The sequence below is a fragment of the Herpailurus yagouaroundi genome, unplaced genomic scaffold, assembly GCF_014898765.1.
Source record: "Herpailurus yagouaroundi ecotype Mexico unplaced genomic scaffold, PumYag 198, whole genome shotgun sequence".
Taxonomy (NCBI): domain Eukaryota; kingdom Metazoa; phylum Chordata; class Mammalia; order Carnivora; family Felidae; genus Herpailurus; species Herpailurus yagouaroundi.
Window position 1 is genome coordinate 36,054,305 of NW_024412429.1, and position 10,614 is coordinate 36,064,918.

At 38.1% G+C, this 10,614-nt stretch overlaps 1 protein-coding gene across 1 annotated transcript in view; it reads right to left on the reverse strand.

Moving 5' to 3' along the window:
* The window catches only part of LAMA2 (laminin subunit alpha 2), a 395,150-nt gene extending 385,165 nt beyond the window's left edge, over positions 1-9,985 (reverse strand). Inside the window, exon 1 of the mRNA XM_040449243.1 lies at positions 9,980-9,985. The gene's annotated coding sequence lies outside the window, so the exon portion shown is untranslated. The remainder of the gene's footprint in view (positions 1-9,979) is intronic.
* Between the last annotated feature and the right edge of the window lie 629 nt (positions 9,986-10,614).

Below are 10,614 nucleotides of genomic sequence, written 5' to 3' on the forward strand. Positions count from 1 at the left end.
AGATGAGGTCTTCTCGGTGACTCTCTAATTACAGTGCAAATCTCATCCTGGCATTTACTCTTCTTGCTACCTGCTCCAATGTTGTCCATAGTACTTTTCTTCTACCATAACATGAATATGATTTGCTTATTTACCATAATGATTATTTCTCTCCCCTCTCTGGATCATAAATCACAAGAGTTCAGGAATTTTGATCTGTTTACTTAACTGAAATAATCCCCAGCATGTAGGACAGCATCTAGCAAAACTTAAGTGTTAGGTATAAATTTCTGAATAAATGCTACTTAAGTAAATCCTAAGTATTTAACAAATTCAACTAGCTTTCTACCTCAAAAGCAATTTAATAAATTAATGAAATTTTCTTAATATTAGATGAGTAAATCTTTGAGTGTGCAAATATTTCCACAAAATGAAATTAAAGTCAGTAATCCCCTGTATCATGGTCTACCCAAGCATTTTGAGTTAAGTTGATTTTGAGAAAATTAGGAAATTACAGCTTTGATTCATGATTTTCTTAAGTCAAAGTCTACTGCATTTATTTTTATTGGTTAAACATTAGTTAACTTTATTCTCTTTTATACCAAGGTTTCACTTAACAGGCTATTCTCAGCTGGGAAGAACTAATAAATATGTTTTCTGAGTCATGAGACATGTATGTGAACTTAAGATCTACTCAACTGTATGTTGTCAGCAGAGCAAAGTGGACCTTTCCCATTGCTCAGATTTTTCTTTTCTTTTCTTTTTTAATTTTTTTAAAAATGTGTATTTATTCTTGAGAGAGAGAAAGGTAGAGCACAAGAGGGGGGGAGGGGCAGAGCGAGAGGGTGACACAAAATCCGAAGCAGGCTCCAGGCTCTGAGCTGTCAGCACAGAGCCCAACATGGGGCTTGAACTGACATGCCATGAGAACATGGCCTGAGCTGAAGTCAGACGCTTAACCAACTGAACCGTCCAGACGTCCCTGGTTAGTTTTTTATGCAAATTGTATTCTGGCTATCTCAGTGTCCAATCCATAAATTTGAAGTACTATTATTTACAAAAGAGTTCATAAAAAACAATAAATTATATTAAAATTATAGAACAGATTCCTTAAACTCTATGGACTGGCAAGAACAATCAATAAGGTTAATTGACAGTGACATAGTGCCTTATTTCTAGAAGAAGTGTTTTTTTGCTAAAATATATAATCATCTTTATGGACTGTTTAGTTTTGTTAGATTTAACTGAATAGTTATTAAGAAATAACCTTCCTTACCTTATCAAAAAAAATTTTATTGCAATTTGTTAAACCCTTTCAAATCAATGCATTATTTTTAAAGACTTAAAAATGTGAACATTTATGAATATATGAAAATTAAGGCCTGGGTAATAAAAATACACCAAACAAAGAATAATGTGACATAATATATCATTTATAACACCAGTTAATAAAATATCTAAACATTTCATACTGGAGATTTTCCTATCAAGAATCTTTAGGGCCTTAATGAGGAAATGCGATACTATGAATTTAACCTTTTTTCAGTCCATTTTTTCTAGTTATATCAAACACATTTTATTGAAGTCCTCATTTCAGTTTCCTTTTCCCCATATTTTGTTATTTGTTCCAACTAATAGCTGGCATTTTAATGATTACTTTTGTTAAATCAATCATTGCTCATTTGTGCATCCAGGAAATGAAGTACTATGAAGGCTTAAAACACATGCTTACAAAGCTTTATCTCTGGTCCACCTCTTCACACTTCAATATTTCTCATTCATTCATTTAGCCAATCATTCATTCAAAAATATTTATTGGCTACTTACTATATTCCAAATCACTGAGTCATTTTTCACTTCTTATTTTGTGCTGTGGTCTATCTCATCTCTGGGCTCCTTTTCCAAACACCTCGTCTGTCTCCCCACTGCTCCCCGTTTGTACAGATATACTTTATGTATCATTCATCTCTCAGCGTTGATGCCGATTCTTTCTACCATGAACACCTCTGTGTCCTGTCTAGGAGCTCCTCTTGTGAATTCTCTGAGCTCCCGTGACTCTCCCCTATTATCACAGCCTGTTTACTTGCTTGTGTTGTATCTGTTAATAGACTATAAGTTCAATGAGAATGGGAACTTCATCTTATTTCCAATATAGTCCCAGGGCTTAACATAGTGAGTAGTACATAGTAGATTCTCAATAATTATTTACTGAAAGAATAAATCAATATCTGTGCTCAAATATTAGAGACTATGATAGAACCTCCAACCAGCTAACCCTTTCCCCATTTACAAATCATGTATTATGTATGTCATTTTAAAATTGATTTTGTAAAATTAAAAATAGAATCAACCTATGACCCAGCAATAGCACTGCTAGGAATTTACCCAAGGGATACAGCAGTGGTGATGCATAAGGGCATATGCACTCCAATGTTTATAGCAGCACTTTCAACAATAGCCAAATTATGGAAAGAGCCTAAATGTCCATCAACTGACAAATGGATAAAGAAGATGTGGTTTATATATACAATGGAATACTACTTGGCAATGAGAAAGAATGAAATCTGGCCATTTGCAGCAACACGGATGGAACTGGAGGGTATCATGCTAAGTGAAATAAATCAGTCAGAGAAAGACAGATACCATATGTTTTCACTCATATGTGCATCTGGAGAAACTTAACAGAAGACCATGGGGAAGGTGAAGGGGAAAAAAAAAGTTACAGAGAGGAAGGGAGGCAAACCATAAGAGATGCTTGGATACTGAGAACAAACTGAGGGTTGATGGGGCTGGAGGAGAGGGGAAAGTGGGTGATGGGCATTGAGGAGGGTACTTGTTGGGATGAGTACTGGGTGTTGTATGGAAACCACTTTGACAATAAATTATATTAAAATTAAATTAAAATTAAATTGATTTTGTACATATTTTACCTGTATTTTTAAATCCAATTATTGGATGTACATCAGGAATTTTAGCATGAATTTCGCTTACCATAATTGAACAAATCTCACTAGAACTGCAACAGTTCAAGTTCCTAAAAAGACATAGGAGTATCTCTGTAGCCCTAATATTTAGATAAATCAACAACAATAAAAAATACTTAAGCTGAGCCACTGCTGAAGAGAAAAATAATGGAGTATCTGTGTAGAAAGGTGTACTTCCCTTCAGATGCCTCAACATTCTTACTTAACAGAACTAGAAAAATTTTTTTCATACATAGTACAATGCACTGACTTAGTTTGGAAGGTCCTTAATAAACATCCCACCATCATTATAAGTTTACAAGCCTAACCAAAACTACTCTTCTATGGTTCGTGACTACTGAGCTACATGAAAAGTAATATTTTAATATGTAAAATATCAAGGACTGTGTGTGACTTTAACTTCCTTAACTAACACATTTCAATACCGGGAAACATTGTCTTAATGAACCATTTAAATATGACTGTATCATTGAGTATTCTATCCTTAAGCCTAGTCTTAATGGATCTTCCATTATCCTGTAAGACAATATTTTGCTTTTGACACTGACTTGGTTCCAACTGCCCCTGAAATTTAAATTGCTTTTCTCTTGTTTTTCTCCTTCTCTTTCTCCTTCCTTTTTTCTTTTTTTTCATAATTATAATTCTTGCATTTGTCATTTCTGGATGAAATCTTTACCTTCCATGAACTATTTAAACAGATTCTTCACTGTTAAAATAGTAGTCATTAATAAATTGTAGCATAATACTAAAACCAGTTCTCTTCAAAGAGTATTTGTCATGTTTTTACTTTTCTTGTCTCCTAGTTAAATTAGTTAAAATATTGCACTCCAAAGGTTGGCATAGCTTCTCTACTGGTCAAAGAATACCTGTCTTGTCTATCTCTCTCTCATTTTATATCAGTTACTTCTTTTTTCTACCAACAGCACATTTCGTGTGGTAGCACTAACTCATGTGGAACTACTCAATACACAAAAGGACAACATTTTTTAGAAAAATGAAAAATAGAAACAAAGTCTCAGATGGTTTAGGAGTTTCAATTTTCTCAAAATTTCAAAACTGGTATGATCCTTTTTTCCAAAAGCTTCTGGTGGTCTTCTTGCTTTCTACAACTCAAACCAAACCAGCAAAACATTTACTTCTAATCCACTTGTTCAAGAGAAGCTTAAGTTAGTTCCATCTGAAATATGCCCAGATGGGTTAACCATAATCCATCATAACTGAATGGAAGATCTCAGTATCATTCCCACTGGTCATGATGTATACAAGGAACATTGACAACTAAATCCCTCAAATTTTCAAAAAGAGAAAACTATTACCAAGTGCAAATATAATTCCCCCTACTTTTATGTGTGCTCTAAAAGAATCTTGACAGGCGGGTGCTCATTGTACCTCTATTTTAAAATTTATGATTATTTTCAAATAATGATTTTTAATTTTTTTAATGTTTTTATTTATTTTTGAGAGAGAGACAGAGAGTGAGCAGGGGAGGGTCAGAGAGAGAGGAGCAGAATCCGAAGCAGGCTCCAGGTTCTGAGCTCTTAGCACAGAGCCTGATGTGGGACTCGAACCCATGAAAGCAAGATTATGACCTGAGCCGAAGTTGGCCACTTAACCAATTGAGTCACCCAGAAACCCCTCAAATAAGGATTTTTAAAGAGTACTCCAAGTTAAAAATTCCTTATTACTTGTGTTTTTCCTTTTCCAGCTAAAGTACATAATATTTGCATGGAAAAAAGAAGAGTTGTCAAAATAGGTTTTCTTGATCTCTTTTGGGAGCTTCTTATTTAAATTTTATCAAATGCACATGCCATTACTAAATCTTTGTGCTGTCAAGCTAAGACTATATAGGGATCCAGACATCTTCTGAAATTCATAGCCAGGAAAGAATCTGAGAGGAGTTGCTTCAGCGCAGGACGTGAAGGAAAGTCACCAGAAGGAAAGTTCTCTCACTCTCCTCTAACATTTGCTTTGTGCCAAATTTTGTTTTGGGTGTGCCTCCACCAGAGACAGACTGAGAGAATAGTTTTGTTAGTCATCTATTCCAACTTCACAGCTAGTTCAGAAATTTCTTTGCAACATAAAAACAATAGTTACTATTGTGTACTTACTGGATACCAGACCTTCTTGCATGTGATGTGTGTATACTAATTCATAGAGTATTAACTTATTTAAAGCTTTCGACAATCCTTTGAGGTTGGTGTTGTTATTATGTCCTTTTTTAAGTTTATTTAATTTGAGATTGAGAGAGAGAGAGAGAGAGAGAGAGAGAGCAAACACAAGTGGGGGAGGGGCAGGGAGGGAGAGAGAAAATCTCAAGCAGGCTCCGGGCTGTCAGCCTAGAGCCTGAAGTAGGTCTCAATCCCACAAACTATGAGATCATGACCTGAGACAAAATCAAGCGCTGGTCACTTAACAGACTGAGCCACCCAGGCACCCCTGTTATGTCCTTTTTTAACAAGAGAAAACATATATTGGCATTTTAACAATATGGCTAGGTTCATATAGGTAAGATTTGTTCCAGTTCTGACTTCGTTGGTTGAGCTCCTCAGCCCAACACCACACTACCTCATAGACTGGAAGTTGTATAAGTGCTTGTTGAACAAATAAAAGTCAGTCATCGAGGCACTATTTGCAGACTTCTATCAACAAGAAGCTCGCCTCTGGGAGGAGAACCTTTCCCATGCACCTTCCCTCCATTCTTTCATTTGCCCTTCTTGCATTTCAATCCTATCCATGACTGACCCTAGTATTTTAATTCCACTTTCTCTTTATTACCCTGCTCTTGCTCCTCTGGAATTATCTATATTGTTTGATGTCCCCAGCTCTTGGCTTTTCTTCATTAATTTGAGTCAGATTTATCCTACTGGTTTTATCCACTTTAAACTTTGTGAGGGAGATTGCTTACTATGCTCCAGGGTACCACTCAGGACCCACCACTAGAACAGATGGAGGCCGGCCTCCTGAGAAGGGGCAGGGATGAAGAGTAAAGGACAAAGGATCACTAAGCCAAGAACAATCTCAGACCTGATTCACACTTCCTGGCATTGATCCTTATCAGTAGTGGTCCTCCTGGTAAACAGATGCATAGCTCACAACCAGAACATGTCTAAGAGTTGAAGTCTAAAGCATCAGTTATCCAGAAAAGAACTAACAACCTCCAAGGTCTTACTAACATCACAGTAATGAAATGGGTTATGACACATTTAGTACTTAAGGATTAAGCATTCACTGGTGCGCAAAAGAATTAATTTACAGCTTACAGAAAAATCTAAGTAGGAAGTACTAAAATCTTAAATTATAGAAAGAAGGGGAAAAGAATATGCTAATACCAAACATAAATATCTGTGAAACTAACATGCTTTTCCTTACCGTGGAGAGCTGTTAGAGAAAGTCCCAGACAGAAAAAAAGCCACCAAGAGTACAAGTGACCCACATTGGTAGGACAGAACAATCAGTACACTTGAAAATATAATAAGAGCACAAAGGAAAACTTAAGCAACATTTTCCTGTTTTGTTCTCCGTCCTTGTGTGGGAACACTTGTTTAAAATTAAAATAAAATCTTGGAGCAGGAAGTCTAAATACTGCGCCAGATCCTGTGTCATTAGATTGGAACAAAACCTAGATGAGTGCTTGAAAAAGAAATTCAGAATTCAGTCTCTCTTCCATTCTTATTCTCTGACTCAAGGGCTCCAGAGAGCAATTGTGTGCATGTGTGTGTTTGTGTGTGTGTGTGTGTGTGTGTTGTAAATATATAAATGAAACACTGTAAAAATACATTAATTTGATTTTTATCCCATTTATATAAAAGCAGCATTGGGGGGGGGGCTGTTGATGCTCTCACGTAGGTTCATGTTCAGAAAGGTTCTACCTCAAACAAGGTATGAGAGACTTTAAATTATGAAGTGATACTTCTGGTTAGGGAAGAGTTTGTACACAGACATACGTTTCTCGGGATTGAGCATGTCCCCCTAGGCTGCCTCTGTATTTCTAACATCTGTAACATATCTGCACGCTAACTGGTGTCCCTAAATGGTGACTGCCCACGTGCCTTCATCCTTGAATCCTTGCCTGTTCACTCCCTGCTCTCACCAAAGTAGGGACAGGCAGGCTCACTCTCTGAACATTCCTTTCTTTGCCACCTTCCTCTCCTCTCTTATTTTTGCTTATGTTATTAATTTATTGTTGTCTCCATATCCATATCTTTACTTCTCCCTCTCTCTCTTCTATCCTTCTCTTTCTCTCTCTTTCTAAAACTCTTATCTTGCTTCATGTCATCTGTAGAGTGAAATTGTACATGGTTGGTCAAATTTCTAGGCTTTCAAGTGAAATCACGTGTTCTATTATCTAATTACGGCCTCTAGCCCAGTTTTTTGAAACTTTAGGTTTCCCCTTTCCAATCTTAAGATTTTTCACTGCACAAAGAGTAAAATAATAAACAAAAAAATAAGGTTTTTTTTTTTTTTTTTTTTTACAGAACAAAACTTTTTCATTCCATAACTGAGGGAGTTTTATTCCAGTGGGTTTATAAACCTGAGTACCAATGAGTCTGTGTGTGTGATGGTAAGGATTCCTGTACATGTATGCTTTTCTAATTTTGGCTAGGCTAAGCTTGTGCCAGATGCTTTGTGTCATTGTGTGCATGTGCGTTTGTGTGTATTTTGAGATAGTTAATCACAGTTTAAGACCATGTGTGTTGGAGACAGACTGCTTGAGTTCAGATTCTGGCTCGGCCACTGACTACTGGCATGAATTTAGGCGCCTTAATCTCCGTGTCTCAATTTCCCATGTAAAAGGTAAAATACCTTTGTATGGAAACCAATTTGACAATAAATTTCATATATTGGAAAAAAAAAAGGTAAAATACCCTCATATCGTGCTGTTTGCTGAATCAAAAGAGGTAATTCATACCCGAACAGAAAACAGAAAAATGCCTAGCACATACAAAAAACTATTAGGTGGTGGTTGTCGTTACTCTTGAGAAAGTCAGAAAAATAATACAAATGGTTTTGTGTCTCTCTGCTAAGCAGGATATGCTGCGCCCTTTACAGAAGCTACCTACTACCAACCTGGATGGCGTCAGACAACATAAATAGCAGTGGCAAGGTTCCCTCCCACGATGGAAAGGTGATTCTGGAAATGCCAAGAATGTTGGACATCCATGGGAGACGACGCATCAAGAGCAGGCCATGTGCCTGCATTTTACCTTCTTATTCATACCCAATTTTGCACAAGTAACGAAGACAAAGAAACATCAGAGGGGCTTCCTGGCTCAAATCTCCTCCAGCTCTGTGCTGGGCTGTCGCTCTGGGGATGGCCTATATTTCCATCTGCCGACATGCCGGCCTTCGGGGCTGACGACACAACAGGTGACGAAGTGCAACACTAGGGTTGCAGGAAGAGGAGGCTGTACAACGACTGACATCTGGGCAGGAGTTGGTGAGAAGACAAAGATGATGAAGAAACGGATGTGATGTGAGAAGGGACTCTACCCATCTGACCTCATGCTGAAAATTTCATTGGCGTCACCAGGTTTGCAGCACACACTGTGACGTGCACTGAGCATTCAGCAATATCAAAGTTTTTTTTATTTTTTTATTTTTTTATTTTTTTTATTTTTTAAAAATTTTTTTTTCAACGTTTATTTATTTTTGGGACAGAGAGAGACAGAGCATGAACGGGGGAGGAGCAGAGAGAGAGGGAGACACAGAATCGGAAACAGGCTCCAGGCTCTGAGCCATCAGCCCAGAGCCTGATGCGGGGCTCGAACTCACGGACCGCGAGATCGTGACCTGGCTGAAGTCGGACGCTTAACCGACTGCGCCACCCAGGCGCCCCTCAAAGTTTTTAAAAAGGGCTTCATTGAGAAGGTTTAGTGTGAACTTTGCCTGCTTTACGGAACAACAGCAATAACAAACACAAACCATGTCAACAGTATCCTACATTCAGGTTCCTCCCATTGTTCTGTAACAGAGGTGGATCATAATCATTTATTTACTAGGTTTGTAGGCTGCTGGCTCTGCATACCCCTGACATCTGCACAGCACCAACAGATCTCTAGTCCCTTCAAAGACACAGAGTGCACCAAGGGACCTCTCCTCCCACACAACCAGAGGATGAAGTTTTCTGTAGATTGACTGAGTACACAGTGTTCTTGTTCCTTTGCTGGATTCACACTAATAACTGACCACAGGAAGCCGTGGGGCCATGCCCTCAAAGAAGCTCTGATACAGCTCGTGATGTTGGTTAGCTGGCAGGGGGTGGGGACATGCTGAAATTCGGGGCCTCATTTTCTGCAGGAATTCATGCAGACTTGTGAATATTAGACACATTAAAACTCGAGAAAAATGAAGAAACTGCTGGTACAAGGTCACTGATCATTACTGTAAGTTATTTATCTAAAGTGGATTTTGTTTCACAACATTCCCTTTTCTCTTTCCCCTTGACAAACACAGTGTGAATGAAAGGTAAAGGGAATAAAACATTTAATCAATCATCCAGGGGCCAGGGCTGAATTGCTTTCTGTTATACATTGGCTGCCAAGTTCGCAGAATCAGGTTTGTTTTCAATTATTTGTAATATGCTTTCCCAGAAGAATTTATAATAGGCTGTTCAGGCACTGTTCCCTTTTCTATTAATGACAAAAATACAACTGTTCCTCCTTAGCAAAAAGAAAAGGAGTTAAATTAGCAAAATTGTTATAAATAGTGCTGCCGGGCTTAAGAGTTTTGGGTTTGTTTTCATTCTAAACTGGCTCCAATGCAAAATGGTAACAAGATGGTTGCATTTCTTCTTCCCTCTCACTGTGTTTATTTCCAAAATAAGAAGCTAACAGTCTCTTCTGGAGATAGTTTATACTAACTACACCTGTAAAATGCACATACACTTAAAGATGAGTGTAGGTCATGCCTATCCGTGTGGCCTTTGTGGTGGTTATAGCTGTGAATGTGGTTCCCTGAAAAAAAGGTACAGTGTAAGACCAGTGAGTATTCGTGGGCCAGAATGCAATGCTTCCAACCTCTCCACTTCTAGAACGACCTTCTCTCGTTCATGTCAGCCTTCCCTGACCTGTATCTTTTCCCTAGTCCTCCCATATCCCACCACTATCACCATCTTCAGCATCTCTAAGTCCGATAAGCTATGAACGAAAGTCTTCGACTCATTAATAGGAGATGCCATTCCTTATATGAGGTCTAGGTATGGCGGTCTTCTGGGAAATACAAGTAAGATTCTCTGAATTCCTATTTCCCAAGGGGCTTATTACCTCCCGGGAAGACGATGTACAGACTTTTCTAATTCTAATCATCTCACTCCACAGGGTAGGGTCAGAGACCACAAGGGCCATGCTGCAAAGCCCTTTTATTCACAGTGTACCAGAGTACATCCCTAAAAACCTGGTTTTGAAAAATCTTGGGCCCATGACTGGCGTCAGTATGGACGCCAGTATTTGTGGGTTTTTTTCTGAAAATCTGATTAATATCCATCCCCCTCTTTAACTTCATTTCTGATAATTCACCTTCTTTTCTGTTTCTCACCCTTTCTTCCCTATCATTATTAAGCTCTTTCACAGATACATCTCCTGACCTTCCTATCCTCTGGTAATGTGCTTTAGCTGAATTAATCCTTCCTCTTAACTGCTATATCCATACCACT